Source organism: Callithrix jacchus, chromosome 7 (genome assembly GCF_049354715.1).
Source record: "Callithrix jacchus isolate 240 chromosome 7, calJac240_pri, whole genome shotgun sequence".
Lineage (NCBI taxonomy): Eukaryota > Metazoa > Chordata > Mammalia > Primates > Cebidae > Callithrix > Callithrix jacchus.
The window spans coordinates 136,373,709-136,390,705 of record NC_133508.1 but is presented as its reverse complement, the minus strand read 5'-3'; the positions used below and the strand labels follow the sequence as shown (position 1 = coordinate 136,390,705).

Genomic DNA, 16,997 nt, shown 5'->3' with positions numbered 1-16,997 from the left:
GCTACAATCATATGGTTTTATTATTGAATTCTTTTTGATGACAAAAGCACACAATCTAATATAATACATGCAGAAGATATAGGTGGCTAGCATATATTAAGCTAACAATATAATTTTTTAATAAATGAGTGGGTCATAGATTCAGGTACAAAAGAGTTAACACCTTTACTATGCTCATAACATAAAATAAATATTTCTATATGCTAAAAGAAAACTATGTTTATTGAGTATATGAGAAATCCATTAGTTTCTCCTAATACTGTGCAGATCCTGTCAATGATAAACCCATCATAAGTTGAAAATATTGTAAGTTGAAAGTGTTTTTGACTTTCTATATTTTTAATTTATGGTGAATATCTCCAAAGGTAACCCATCCCACATTGGGGAGCATACTGAATGCATAGAACTTTCACACCATCATAAAATTAAAAAATTGTAAGCTGAGCCATCATGAGTCAGGATCTTCTGTAATATTTAAGTATAATGTATATATCTTCTATAGTTTTCCATCTTAGTCATGTGGGTTAATATGCATGTGCATATGACATACACACAAAGAGCTAAAATCTCACTGTAATGTAATGGAATTTTATTTTACTAAAAAATTTCAAATTAGAATTTAGTCTAATTTTTATTGGTACCAGAACGTCCCAGAATTATTTTGACAAAAGCAAATGAAGGTCTGGAACTCATCTACTTAAGTATAGGACTTAGAACTATCAGTCACTTTGTACCAAGCAATGTTGTATAAAATGATACTGATTTCTCCAACCACACTATGATCAAGATAAATCTTCAAACTGAGACAATGAGTAAGACTGGAATGTACTGCTATATGCAGATTATCTAAAAGACTGAAATTAGCTTTTATTTAGTGGTGGTCATCTCAAGAATGTTTTTCTAGATATTTTATAGTTTCTAATTCTGTCAGCCATTCTGATGTGAGCAGGTGATACAATTAATTTGACCTATGTCACTATATTGACTCTGTGACCTGAAAAACTAAAGACTGCATTCAATTTTGGTGGTAAGAGCATTCTTAACTAAAGAGGAAGATTTGTTTTGTGGAGTTAACTTATCCATTCGCTGCACCGATTTACTTTTTACCATTCATGTGAATATCTACGAGTAACTCCCATGAAGCACTCCTTGCATTTCCAAGTTGTCCTTATTCTTAACTTAAATGCCTGTTTAAATACATCTTATTTATTTTATTTTGCTTTTAAAATATTAGCCTCTTCCATAGACAATAGTCCTGCTTCCACTTGAATTTGCGAGATTGCTTCATAGTTTACATGTGTACTATATTCATTTGAAATCGAAAGCAAAAATCCATAATTTCCAGAAAGCTTTTTAAGATAAATGTGAAATGGCCCAGCTGCCCATGTCTGAGACTCAAAATGTTTCCTGTCAGAGTGCCAAACCAGCAGTTAGAAGTGCTGAGAATACTCCTGTAATTTAGAATTCAAGTTACCTTGTATAATATTATTGCATTGAGGTGTCTTACTTTCAAATCAGAGAAACTATAAAGCTCAGCCTCACGAAGACTGAAACTGTTTCTGACTCCCCTATTCCTTCTCTTTTTAAAATCAAAACCACCACGAAGCTGAAATTATGATTTTTTTTTTACTGGAATTTTTTTAAAGTAAAAGTTGAGTTGGCAGTAATGTTAAAATTTATTGGCCCACTTCAGTAAAAAAACAAAATCTACAGATGGACTTATAATATTTCACTTTTATTCTTATTCTACATAGCTGGACTCCTGCTTAAGTAGGAGGTGTGGAAATTAATTATTTTCCACCCATGTGTACCATCCTCTTGTGGCTTCTGTCACAAATCAACATACTGTGTGGTTTTATAACCAGAATTCTATCTCTAAGAAAGCCTCATTAAATGGACAATATCACTATCTAACTAGGTGATAGGCTTATTTTGGTCATGTGACTCACTGTTTCTCTCTTCAGAATTGAGATAAGGCAAGGGCAGTCTCTCATTAGTTTTATTTATAAAGTGGTAGAGTCCAAAATGATTTTAAAAAAAAAAGAGCGCAGAAATTTCAAGCAAAAGAACCCTTAAAGATCATTTGTCCAACCTTCTTATTTGCAAAGAAGAAAATTAGTCTGGAGTTTTTGAGACTGTTGTCCAGAGTCCCACAGGTAGCTTCGGCTGGTGGTGAGTTCAGTGCCTTTCCCACTATACTGTGCTATCACTCTTAGCCAGTAAAACAGAATTCCCTCAGCAGTCAAGTAGACCCAATACCAAGGGACTTATGTATATGTGCTAGACTTCAGTTCAGAAACCTCACTACATCATCCTTGAACTTAAAATCATTTTATGGCCTCACATTGCTTTTGGCATAAAGTTTAAACCATGGTATAAACGTACCTTCATGATCTGTCTCCTGACTTATCGTTTTCTTCAATTACAATGACCTGAGCTGGGCCTGGTGTTTCACACCTGTAATCCCAGCACTTTCAGAGGCTGAGGCAGGAGGATCGTTTGATGCAGGAATTCAAGACCAGCCTGGGAAATATAGTGAGAACCTGACTCTATCAAAAAAAAATTTTTTTAATTAGCTGAGCATTGTGGTGTGTGCCTGTAGTCATAGCTACTTGGGAGTCTGAGGTGGTAGGGTTGCTTGTGCTCAGGACTTTGAGGTTGTAGTGAGCTACGATCCCACCATTGCACTCCAGCCTGAGTGATATAGTGAGACCCTATCTCTGAACTTAAAAATACAAAGAAATGAAGAGAGAAAAAAGCCTACCTGACAGACAACCTCATTAACACTCACTTAATATGCCAGGTTCAAACATACAACTTTTTCCATGTAAATATTATTTATCCATCTCTCTCGAGTTCTCTTTTGTGAGAGGCAACCAGCTAACACCATCCTTCATGAGGAGAACAAACTTTACTGTTTTTGGAAGCATTTCCTAAGCCTCTCCTGGTCATTCAGAAACTCTTCTCTACGCTTTCCCCAGAATACCTGTCCTATCCACCTCTTTTCTCTCTCTCATAAATCTATAGTAATCATAGATTTTCTGCAATCTGCCGAACACTTCAGTTATAGAAGTTTTTTCATTTTTTTGATAATTGCTAGATACATCTTGCAAAGTGACTTTAATTTGTTCACTTCTCTATTCCAAGTGCCTAAAATGGTATCTCACCCTGGTAAGCCTGCAATAGATGTTTGTTGAAAGCATGAATGTAAATAAGCATGTGTTTGATGATCACACTCATACTTGCCTTCTCCCCATTTCATCTTCATTTCCATCTCTGTGCTTCTAGCTACATTCTTTAGACATTTGTCAGCCTTCTACTATCATTTCTCTTTGTGGCAGATGAGTTTGCAATTCTTAATAAGATAATTCCCAGAAACTGCTTAATTGCTTTCATTTTTTTACCATAAGGCCCAGGGGCACAGAACAAAGGCTAGGTCTATGCATTACAAAGTGAAGGGAGATTTGGCACTCTGACCTTTAATTAGATCCATGTAGATAACCAACCCAAATAATTTAATTCCTGCAATAGAGACGGTAAGTGACTTTAACACTGGACTTTATATTTTGTTAAGAAGCACAACATAGCTGGAAATTGTGTGGCTATTTCAGACTGATTTATCTCTTTAGGGTATTTGCTTAGATCAAATTAATGAAATGTGTGTTGAGTTTCCACTTCCCATTTGGCATACTCCTTGTCTAAATGGTGAGAGGTTTTTTTCCTGAAAGATCACCACTAGGAAGAAGGTATGAAATCTGTTTCACATCTTTAAAGGAGTTCTGTTATGATACTGGGAGGCGAGGGGAAGCAAAAACAAGAAAAAACTTGGATTTAAACTAGATTAGTAGGTAAGGCTCAAATTATGTTACAAGTCATGAAATCATAAATAATACTAAACTTTTCTGCTTAGCTTCTCAGCTTAACTCTGATAAAGTTTTATATACGTAATATTATGTTTTTTTAAAACAAGGTAAAATTTTAGGCTTTCTAAATTTATTATTTTCTAGAATTAAAAACTTTGTTAAAGGGATCACAGCAGACATAGAGTATATCATGTAGTAACTTAAATGTATACTTCTTTTTTAAATGGTCACAAAAAGCTCAAGTTATAAAAATATTTTGAGATTACTGGTCAATGTTGCTAAACTATTCAAATTTAATGCTTTGTAATGATTCATTCTCATATTTAGAATACTTAGAAAAATTAAGTGCAAAGAAAAATAAAAGTGCACACTATTATATGAATATTTTTGTGACAATATACTGCAAACTAATTTTTTAAAACTGGATATTCATTTCTGTTTAGAAAGAACTTATTAACTAATTGATTTTAGACAGAATCTTGCTCTGTCTCCTAGGCTGCAATGCAGTGGTGCCATCTCAGCTCACCCAAGTTCAAGCGATTCACCTGTCTCAGCCTCCTGAGTAGCTGGCATTACAGGTGTGTGCCACCATGCCCAGCTAACTTTTGTATTTTTAGTAGAGACCAAGTTCACCATGTTGGTCAGGCTGGTCTCGAACTCCTGACTTCAAGTGATCCACCTGCCTTGGCCTCCAGAAGTGCTGGGATGATAGGCATGAGCCACTGTGTACGCCTGGAAAGAACTTTTTTAAAAATGCTTCTGGTCCGTGAGAATGCACAAAGGAGATTGTCTGTTTTATTCACTGAACCAAAAACAAACCATAGTATCAGGAAAAAGTAAACAATATATCTTGCGAAGTATTGTCTTGCCTATTCAAGACATCTGCTCTCTAGCAGTTGCTAGAATATCCATTTAACTTTTTTCATTTTTTTTTTTTATAATTACTAGATATATCTTGCAAAGTGACAGAATTGCAGGGGTTTGAGAACACATGATGATAGCTTCCTTCCGTGTGGGAGACAAAGAGGCCAACCTGCAGATGGACTTCTGTGAACTGGGGCCTCTGGCTAATTTTCAGGAAAACTCGCTCCTTGAAGTACTCTTTAACTAAACTAGAATCACACAACTAGATGTCTTTTATCCTTCTCCTCATTCTTCACCAGGTCTGGTAGATTATTCTCACCAAAGATCAACAAATCCTGGAGAGTAAATCATATCTGACATTCAGGGTCAAAGACATGTACATCCAGAGCCGGGCCTGGTGGCTCACACCTGTAATCCCAGCACTTTGGGAGGCTGAGGCAGGTGGATCACCTGAGGTCAGGAATTCGAGACCAGCCTGACCAATATGGTGAAACCCTGTCTTAAAAAAAAAAAAAAAAAAGACATGTACATTCTGTAATCAAACTTCAGGTATATTTTTCTACTGAACTTTTCTAAACTTTCTCTGTAGCTCACTGACAGAAACGTATGGAAAGAAGAGTTACTCTGGTAGTGAGAAGATAGGAGCATTGGCCAGGATCTGATAGGAGTATGAGATTTATGAGAGGCAAGTCATTTTATTATTGTGCTTATAAAATGAGATCATAAATAACATTTTTAAGAACTATTAAGATGACAGCTGCCGGGTGCGTTGGATCACGCCTGAAATCCTAGCACTTTGGGAGGCCAAGGTGGGTGGATCACCTGAGGTCAGGAGTTCAAATTCAAGATGACAGTTTTACATATTAATATTATTAGTAATTTGAGTCACCCCCGTAATTTTTGTTTCTTAGTCATTTCTTACAATTTTTCTGCTACTATTCTTAAAATAGATTGTTTTTCCAAGAATAGTGAGTAGAGAAATTTTACTTTTACTTCCTTTAACTTTCTCTGCAGAACCAAGGGAATTTTTGTGCATCCAGTATTTCCTGATGAGTTACAAGTAGTTCAATAGGTATTACAGACATTCACTGATATTTGGACGTTTATCATCTTCCTAACTTCCTTTTATCAGATGCTCATAGTAAACTTGGCTCGATTGCTCAATTACAAGATTTCCTTTAATGAATAAATCAATGAAGCAGTCAGGTTTTCTTTTTCTATGGAAAAAAAAATGATCATTAGCTGTTATAACAAAGGTTATAGTTGGGTAGAATCATATCTGTGAAGTATGCTAACATTATAAGAATTTCCACAAAATTAATTTTTTAGGCAATGATTATTGTTATTTCAGGTGTCCTTGTTCCAAGACACCAAACTGTAATGAGCTACATTGTTTGTGCTGGGCAAAATTATTGCTTTATATTCTCATGGTCGGAATAGCCCAATCGTTCCCAATTCTGTGTCTGCACTCTTTCAGCTTTTAGAGACGTGTCTTTTTCAGCTAGTAATAGCATAAGGCTTTGCCTCTAGAGAAACAACAGTATCATGTCAAAGAGGAAAATGGGCTTCGTTGTACCTGTGGTTTGATGTAATGGTTGTTAGGCACGAATCCACAGAGAAAAATTTCACATAGCTCAGAGACATTCAACATCTGCCATAAGCCTTGACCCTCCTCTACAACAGTGTCTATAAGCTTTGGGGGAACATGTTATTGAAGGATGTCTGATTCCAAGAACCATCACAGCTGTCACTGGGGTTTAGTCTATCCACTGGCTGTTATGCTTATCATAAAATCACGAACCTTATATCAACTCTCGTTCAGATCTTGACTGTTCCCATTATACAAGAAAGAGTTAGAAAATAAACACTTGTAGCAGTTTCCGCTTAATGCTTTTTAGAATTGTGTTGGCTAGACAGCAAATCAAATAGTCCTCTCCCTTCTTCCCTCCCTTTCTACGCTTCCATTAAAACAAACACACAAAAATCAAATAAAACATCAGATCACAGATATTTGTGGTCACACTGCCAATGCTTGGAACTTGAAAATTGGACCTAAGGAACAGATATGATTTTCAGCCAGTGGAGATATGTAAATCAGCAAATCAGCACAAGCTCATAAGATGAGACCTAAAAAAAAGAAAAAAAAAAATCAGGCCTGGCAGAAATTAAGCTCTTTGAAAGTAAAAATTTAAACAACACTGTCACTCCAAGTATCAATGCTATATTATTGGTGTTTGTGGCTATCAGATAGATCATCATACATATACAGGACAAAAAGATCTAGGAAAATAATGGAAATATTATTTCAACTTATTGACTTGGTTAATCACCTTATCTGAGAAAGTCTCTTAAATAGCTTTATGTATCTCCATGTTTTGATGGCCATTTTTAATTCTCATAAAACTGCTGTGATTGTATAACTGCCAGTAAGAGCTAAGATTGTATTCTTAGGGACACACTCCACTCCATGTTTAACTAGGAAAAGCTACACCCAGAACCTGGCAGTGTTCATTTTATACACTCTAGGAAGTATGCCTGGTACAATATACTTACCTAAGCTCACCGCTTCTACCATCTTAACCATGGGTCTTGCACACAGTATGAACTTTACAAAGGAAAAGGCGAACATCTAGATTCCTGCTACTCATTTTCTTCTCTGTGACAACAGTTTAACTTCCATTATGGTTTAGTTTGTGCCAAGCAGGGAATCATATTTGGCCTCTGAGGAGTCTCATAAAAACAATTAAGAATGCCTTCATTTCTCTGATAGGATTGCAGCTTACTGTAGAACCTAATTACCAATCGTTTATGAGTCATCAACTCTGTTATTCCTACTGATAAATTTCTCTTAGCTATCCTTGGATGTACTATATTGTCACATCTTTGCTTCCCACACTTAAAATTCCCTCACATGCTATTATAATCAGGGTAAAAGTTGTCCTTTTAAAACATTTTCTGATTCCCTTGCCATTAAGCAGATTTTCGTGAGACTCCATGAGTTTCTCTGTGGGATCACACTCTACTTGTCCTAGGCTGACAAGTGACTTCACAACAACCATAGGGTGGTAAAGCCATTCATATAAAAAAAACCTTTCTCATGAGCTGTAAGCTGATCTGTAAAAATAGTGTTTTGTTAATGTGGCTATAACAAGTTTCTTCTGTTTAACTCCTATATACAATTAAAAAAAATGTTTCTCACAAGTTTTATCAGATTCGTGGATTCTGGGGACCATGGTTTCCTGTGCTCTTCCACCTCAGACTGTCACTGACCCGCTGCCAACTATGAATGACCCTGATGCCAGTTGTGTATGCTGGAGGCCCATGATTTCTAAGCCTGGCTTTGTGACACAGTTATCATGGGAACCATACTAAAACAATGATTCTTATGCCCTGTAATCTACCCTATACCTGTTGAATTTGAGTCTTGATGGCAGTGCTAAGGTGAGCAGTTCTCAGATCAGAAAGTTATCAATCTTTATGTTTTTTTTTGAGACAAATTACCCCTCTAGTCAACCCAATCCTAGTTAGCTTATTTGCATTTGAGAATGACTGTGTATTTTATGTGAAAGTAAAGCAAATTTTGCAGGACAAGATATCAGTCCTCTGGTAAAGCTAAGGTAAAGGTAGCTTATCTCTGTGGTTCCCTTTCAATTTGTGGGACTGCACTGTCATGAAAAGAGATTTGATATGTTTGATGTGGATACATCAGATGGCAATTACACTAGAAAAGTGATTTCATGATGACTTTCCTACTCTAGGCACAGAGTATCCATATTGTTTCATAAGTATCAGAAGACCATTCATTCATTATAAATGATTATTTACTGGGAGCCCACCATATACCAGGCACCATACAGGTATTCTGCTTCTCTGATTATACCCTAAATGGTATACCCATTGTCATATGTAATTAAGAATTAGTGGCTGGGCGCAGTGGTTCACGCCTGTAATCCCAGCACTTTGGGAGGCTGAGGCAGGAGAATCACGAGGTCAAGAGATCGAGACCATCCTGGGCAACATGGTGAAACCCTGTCTCTACTAAAATACAAAATTAGCTGGGCATGGTGGCACATGCCTGTAGTCCAAGTTATTCAGGAGGCTGAGTCAAGAGAAATGCTTGAGTCCACGAGACAGAAGTTGCAGTGAGCTGAGATTGCACCACTGCACTCCAGCCTGGAGCTTGGCAACAGAACAAGACTCTGTCTCAAAAAAAAAAAAAAAAAAAAAAAAAAAAAAAAGAATTAGTAATATAGAAAAATCTAAAAGATCATTCAAATACTTGAATGACATGTTTCCAGATATTCTTGACATTCTTATCAGATCAGCAAAGCACAAACCCACTTTATAAAGTATGAAAATGACTTTATATAACATTTCATCATGATGTGCCTCTGTGTGTGACATAACACCTAGGGGTCAAGGTGCAGCATGGAGGCTTCCCTGAGAGCTAGATAAGAAAGTCTTAAAAATGTAAAAATGTACTAGGGCACAGCATTATTCACCAGTGGGTGCATAAAGACATCTTTAAAGCCACAGTTCTACTAGAGAGGATCCCACCAACGGGAGATAGGACAGTGGACCTGTTGGAATAGCAGCACCATTTTGGTAGTAGGATTAAATCAAAGGTACCTGTGGTTTCAAATATTACCCAAGTACTGTCTCTTTGAAACATATTCATAATGCAGTCTGGGAGGATTTTAAACCATTGTGATATTTTTAATTAGTGTAATCTTTGTAGCTGTCTCTCTATTCCCTTACTTACACTTCAATTTGATTGACTGTTTCTAATATGCTTAACATTTGTAATGGAAGTCAGTCTCCACGCTTGGCCAAAGGAGTGATTGCCAAGGTTTGTGAGTGGAGGTTACCTTACTGCCAAAAGGTAACCCAGTCCTTGATTTCACTTCCAATATATGGAGATCCCAGCACAGTTATTAAAGACATTTTCATTCAACTACAAATTCCTTAAAGATATGGGCTGTATCAAGTCATTAATATAACTTGTAAGGATAATTTCACTTGTATTAGATTTCTTTTAAATGTCCTAAAGCAACCAGACTTATCAATAAAAATTACACTGAAGGCAATAATAATAAAATTGTCAGAAATGTAAAAGAGAATGTAAAAACCCAGAACACAAGGCCAGGTGCAGTAGCTCAGCCCTGTAATCCCAGCACTTTGGGAGGCCAAGGTGGGAGGATGACTTGAGACCAGGAGTTCAAGATTAGCCTGGATAACATAGCAAGACCATGTCTCTACAAAACAAAAGTAAAAATAAAACCCAGAACACACTAAGAGAGGAGAGAAGGGATTCAATATTCTGCCATAATCCTGATGGAGCTCCAAGTCTTTATAGACACCTCACTGATGCCTTATTGAAAACAGTGTTTTCCAGAATGTTGACCTTGAAGTTTTTCTTTTCTGTTTATTTCAATCATCCTTTTGTTTGAGAATTTGTTCCCTTATTCCTAAATACCGTAATAGCCAGCTAACCATCCTTCCTCCCTCTAGTTTTCCACATGGCCTCTAAGATTAAGCTTCTTAAAAACACACCGCTTGCTTGGGCTTTAAATCTTCAATGGTTTCTTTCAATCACTGGAGTCTGGATCTATAAGTCCTCATTAAATCTGCCTAAATCCTTTCTCCATCTGAAAGCATTCTTTCTTTCCTTTAAACATTTTGTGTACCCTTTTATTGGTATCTGATACAATACTACTTTTATTACACAATTTTCTTCCATAGTTTGTCTTCTGGACTCTACTGCTATAGTGTTGATGGCATGTCTGTTTCTGATTCATCTCTGGCTCCCATCAGGCTCCTGAAAGAATGCTGAGCACATAGGAGCATAATGCTTTGTTCAATGAATATTTGTAGGATGAACCAATGGAGACTCTTGGAACTCTAGAAATAGTACTGAAAATTTCAGAGTCTATAGCCAATGCAAACTATATAATGGTCTTAGCCAAATATATGTATTAAACGTTGTAACTCTGATCTTATACCTAAGATTGGACTGTAGCAATGAGGTACAATGCATTATAAAGCATGACTCCTAGGACATTGTGCCAGCTAAGTGGCCAAATATTTACAAAACAATCCAGTTAACCATTGGCTTAGTTCTTTTGGTCCATGAAATGGGGAGAATATCAGCCTCATGATATCGTTGCTATGCTTGGCCAAGACATTCTATGTGAAAATGCTATGAAAAGTAATGAGAACTATATAAAAATTTGAGTTGTCTTATTTCACAAATGCCACTACTGAATTATTTGCTTATCTATTTCTCCCACATTTTCACATATGTAAATATATGAACATGGTTGGATGAGGTGGCTCATATCTGTAATCCCAGCACTTTGGGAGGCCGAGGCAGAGAGATGACCTGAGGTCAAGAGTTTGAGACCAGTCTGGCCAACATAGTGAAACTCCGTCTACTAAAAATAAAAAAATTAGCCAGGCTTGGTGACATGTGCCTTTAGTCCCAGCTACTCCAAAGGCTGAGGCATGAGAATCACCTGAACTTGGGAGGTGGAGGTTGCAGTGAGCTGAGATTGTGCCACTGTACTGCAGCCTGGGAGAAAGAGCTAGACTACATCTCAAAAATAAAAACTAATAAATAAATAAATATTTTTAAAAAGAAAGGAAAATCTATTTAAACAGCACTCAGACCAAATATTTTAGTATTCTTTACTATGCGTCTAAATATTTAATAGATTATTAGTAGACACAAACACAGAAGACACTATTTCACATTTGCATGTTAATGAAAAATTATAAATTATACATTATTTGCTATGTAGAGTAGTGGAAACAGTATTCATTTTTTATGGCCGTAAAAACTTAGATTGTCTCCTGAAACACACATCAAATCCCCTTCTATAATAGTGCCAGAAAGATCTGCAAGCTTTCTAAAACCATCTCTAGCGAAATTAGATAGATTTGTTTGTGCTGCTATGCAACACGCTAGTGTGAAAGTTCGTTTTAAACAAAACAGTTTTAATAATGTCATTACTAATGTACATTTGGTCATCACTAAAAAATGGGGTTTTAATATGAATGTTTCATTTTAATAAACAGCAGAGGAAGCAAGTTGCCCTGAGTCAGCAGGAAGTGGTTATACACCAGAGAACAGCCTGATTGTGTTAGATTCATCCAGAACACTGAACAGCCCAGAGACGGTCCAAGAAAAAACAACTGGCTTTATTCAAATGATTAGGCTTACTGCAGCTCAATAGAGAGATTCACACATTCTCCTATTATTTCTTGACCTTGTGCCAAAAACTCCCACTTACAGTAATAATTAGAATTAGTGTTTCCAGTGCATGCCTCCATCTTCCTAACAAACAGTAAAAAAAAAAAAAAAAAAGTGGCGCTTACAAACTATGCAGTTAATGAACATTTTCTTCACTTTATTTGATTAATACAGCTCAATTTCCCTAACTCTATACCATTACACCCAAATATATCTAATTTTTATTGCTAAATCGCTACAAGTGCAACTATAAGGACTATCAATATTAAACCGTTGAAAAGAACCAGTGTTTCTTTCTACCTCTCATTAAATTTTAAGAAACTCCCTTCCTTTTCCTGGTCAGGGTACACATGAAAAGTTGTCTTTGACTGCTGTCATTCTGGATTCTGTGCATTTTTGGTCCAGTAATGTAGAAAACCATAAATACCACAAATATTGAATCACAAAAGTTGTACTCAGTATAGAGCACAAATTACTGTGCCTGTTATTTTAATGAGCACAGTTTGTGGGAAGGTCTGGAAGGGCCCATAAAATCTTCGTAGATGTTGATGAAATACTTCTGTCTACATTGTCAGTCTGAACCTCTCACCAGGCTTCTCCTTAAGCTCAGCGTGCACTTCCACGAAGGGACTGGCAAGAAGAGAGTCATGTCATATTTATGCGTTCAGTGATTCTTGCAGCACTGTGGTTATTACCACTCACAGAAGCCTAACACACACATCCTAGGAGTTTACCCTTAGTTGGCAGGACCTAATGGGAAATCAAATAGAAATCATAAGGTGTGAAAAACAAACAGGAGAAAAATAAGCAAAACTTAAAAAAAATACTTAATAGAATAAATAGGATTGCTAAAACAGGAGGGAATGGCATTCCTTGTCAGAGATAGAGGTCAGGATTGGAATCCCAAAACCTAGCTGGGACCCCATACCTCTGCCACTAACTGATTTCATTCTGCTTGGATGAGGCATCAAGTTAGGAAACTTGGGCACTCTGAGCCTTAGTTTTCTTAGTTACAAAATTAGGTGAACAAAATTCCTACTTCAATCACCTCACTGGTTTGTTGTCAAGAATAAATGAATGGATGCAAGTCTTATAAACTCTACACGGATACAGGCTGGTGAGTTTTTGAGTTCCTGGCAAGATACTGTATCGTAAATCCATCGCCTTGCTCCCTTGCTTCAAGCCCTTCTTGGCCTCACGCATTACTTGGTATCCAGGCTCCTTGCTTGGCCTGTAAGTCCCTACTAGCCCTGGGCTCTGCTACTCTTTTCATCATGGTCTAACACGTGCAGCGGCCACACAGGTCTGGGAAGAAGCCAAGATCACTTTCACTTCAAGACCTTTGGTATACAGAACCCTCTGAATGAATGGGATGCCCTTTCCTGAGATCCTTATATGGCGGGCCCCTTTTTCTTCTAGCCTAGCTAAATTTTACCTTTCCAGTGGGTCTTTTTGTGCCTGTAGCTACAGTACCCTCTCCCACAGCACTCCCTGTCTAACCTATTGACTTTCTGCAACCTGAAATTATCCTCCCTGCTTCTTTGCTCACCTGAGTATTGAAGGGTCCTCACAGAATACAGGCTACCTAAGAGCAGGACTGTTGCTGGTCATGTTCACTACTTTAAAACTGGCACCTGGAAAACTGCCCAGCCCATAGCAGGGACTCAATAAAACTTGTTGAGTGGCTGATGAATATGACAGTTGGCTATTCACTGAGAGAGACAGATAACAGGAAGGGCCAGGCTGGTGTTCGAAGACCCTGACCACCGCCCTTTTTGTAAACCATCTCAAATGTGTCCTGTGCCTTCATACAATGGCTCCTGGTCTCTCTCTGTCTGAACTGCCCATGTATCTCCACTTTCTCTTATCTCCCAAGGTAAAAGTAATAATAATTATAATGGTATTAATAATTATTGCTCTCATTGACAAAAAAAGAAACAATATCCCTTTCCTGAGTGATAACCTGACTGAACTACAAGTCAGTTCTCTGTCAAGAGTAATCACAATAATTGAGCACTAACTTGCAGCTAAATACTTTACATATGTAATCTCATTTGAATCCTTAGAATATTTCACTTTTGAGTGATCAAGGATTAGAGAGATGAAGTAATTTATAGGTCTCACCACCGCAAGAGGCAGGGCTTACCCCCAAATGAATGTTGGTGAGAGACTCATGCTCTCTCCTGCATCATACTGCATTGTGTATAGCAAAGCCCTTGCAGAGAAGAACTCACGCTCTTGCTTCCACACATCTGGGCTCACTTTTTCTATACCCCAGTATCCCCTCTCCTGGATGATAAATTGACTGAATTATCAGAGAAATGAATCGGGCAGCTCATGCTTTTGTTTTTTCATTAATGTATAATATATCTTTTCAGAAGCCTTTTGAATACAAAATAACTGGCAAAGGGACACTCCAGATTGATGACCATAATAACAGCTTACATTTATGAAGCACACACTATGTGTTAGGCATTTGAAACTTCATGACAACTCTATGAGATACGTCCTATTTGGATCCCTTCTCACAAATGAGGAAACTGAGCCATAATAGTTTAATACTTTTCTTCATGTCACACAGCTAGCAAGTGGTGGAGCTGGGATTTTGTGCTCACAAGCATGACTAAATGGGCAGTGTGCTCCATCACTATGTTAAGCTGATGGGCCCAGGAAATCAAAGTGAGGCCTAGCTTACTTGGCCTATACGTAAACAAATCTCATCTGCAACAGCAACTCCTTTTCCCATGTAACATCTGGCCTAAGAAGGGCCCCTAAATAAATCATTTTCTGGTTTTTGGCAATGTTAGTTAATGCTTCAGTCTTGTGATTATTTTTAATATTAGAATGATAAAAAAGTAGAACAGTCTTGGATAAATAAACCACCTATTTTTCATTTGATACAGATGAGCCATCATCCAAACAATATCATTAATCACCTTAATATATCTATCACCATCACTTTCTCTAGACTTGTTTCTTCCTTTGTCAATGAGAAATGCATGAAATAAAACAATTGTGTGATAAGAAATCATGCCAACAAACGACTGCATTTCCAGTTTCTGTTCTAGGTTTTTTGTTGTTGTTGTTGCTGTTGTTAAAATCCCAAATAATACAGATTTTAGTTAGGCCCACGATGTCATTACACTTCTCAGTTAAAGAAGGGAGGATTTTAAAAAGGAGCAGAAATCATTGCACAAAGACTCCTAAAGGTAGTTTTGATGAGAAATTTCTCACTAAAAATGAGACTTTTTTAGAGAAAGTCAACCAAAAGGGGAAAAAATATGACAGAAATTTTGGATCAGGCATTTTAGTAATTAACCACCAAATTTCCAGATGATAAGGCAGAAAGCAAGCTAAGTCTTGGAGAAATTGCCCTCTGGGAAAAAAGGAAAAAACGGATTTTGAATTTGACAGTTCAACCTTGTACCAGCACCGTTTTCTCCTCCTGCCAGTTTAAGGAGTTCTAAGCACCCTTCTGTAAATCATCATCTCACATCTATTTATTATCTTCCAGCTCGGTGCACAATACAATCTGTTACACATGGATACCAGCAATAATACACGGGGGGCTCTGGTGTAGGAGACAGTAAGCTCTGTGCTCATCCGCTTTCCGAGTCTCATCCCGCAACATGGAGTTCCTGCTCACGCTGTGGCCACCATCATCGGCAATTAACACAAAGGTATTATGCTTCTAGCCTTCATTCCTCTTTACTTTACTCATGCAGTATGATGTTAGCCACCCAATGCTATATGGATACAAAAAGTGTCTGACTGCCTTAGAGTACCATAAGGTTGAAGAGATTATGTCTATTTATTTATTTTTTTATTTTTTACTGTGAGAGTGGGCAATTTAGTAGGAATCTGGTAACCTGTATTACAAGATACTTGTATACACAGTAGCACTGTTTCTGTTCAGTGGAGAGCTAAAATAAAATGAATTCCATATCCCTGCCAGAATGCTACAAAAAATGTTGGCTATTATTGCAGAAGAGGAAATCAAACCCAGTGGAACAAAAATTAAGAACTTTAAATGTATGCTGTTGCAATGATTCTCAACACAGGCTCTGAAAAGCTTTTTAAAAAAAAAAATGCCAGGAGCAGTGGCTCATGCCTGTAATCACAGTACTTCGGGAAGCTGAGGCTGGCAGATCACAACGTCAGGAGTTCAAGACCAACCTGACCAACATGGTGAAATGCCATCTCTACTAAAAATACAAAAATTACCTGAGCGTGGTGGCACATGTCTGTAATCCCAGCTACACAGGAGGCTGAGACAGGAGAATCACTTGAACCCAGGAGGTGGAGGATACAGTAAGCTAAGACCATGCCATTGAACTCCAGCCTGGGTGACAGAATGAGACTCCATCTCAAAAAAATAAAAATAAATAATCCAGACACCCAGCACCCATCCAGGAGAGATTCTGATTCATTTATTATCTTCCAGCTCGAATAGAACCCAGGCACTTGAAAAAAAAAACAAAACTCAGATAATTCCAGTTTGCCTACAGGATTGAGAACAACTGATCTGGGACAAAACTTCGGAGCCCAATTATTGTTTCAGTACTAGCACAATGGTTTACTTGTGAGACTTTCTATGAGGGCTTCATCTTTCACTTTGTTTCTAGATTTCATCTATCATGAAGAGTTGTCATAACAATTAATTAGATCTTGTAAGTGAAACTACCTTGATAAGCATAAAATGCTATAAAAATATAAAAAGAAAAAGAAATGAAAGAAATCTCTGAAATCAAAGAACTGTGAGATCTATTGTCAACTCTGACACAATATTTAGACTCATAATATTTGTCTGACTTCAAGCACACGTCCTTTTACATTTCTTAACTTTAGTTTCCTTACCTGTAAAATGGAAACAATGTATTCAACCTGCAGCTCACAGCAAAGGAAGATAAATACTCCTATTTTATAGAAGTGTGAAGGTTTAAAGACAGTATTTTTAAGATACAATTCCAATCCAGTTTAGTTTTGCTCCCCTTCCCTTAACGTTTCTCTGAGAATCA

General features: G+C 37.2%; 1 long non-coding RNA gene across 2 annotated transcripts in view; it reads left to right on the top strand.

Annotated features, from left to right (window-relative positions):
* The window catches only part of LOC118143042 (uncharacterized), a 59,600-nt gene that overhangs the window by 33,974 nt on the left and 8,629 nt on the right, over positions 1-16,997 (top strand). For both annotated transcript variants that reach the window (XR_013520579.1, XR_004727092.3), the window contains exon 4: positions 15,494-15,659. This is a non-coding gene — a long non-coding RNA (uncharacterized LOC118143042). The remainder of the gene's footprint in view (positions 1-15,493; positions 15,660-16,997) is intronic.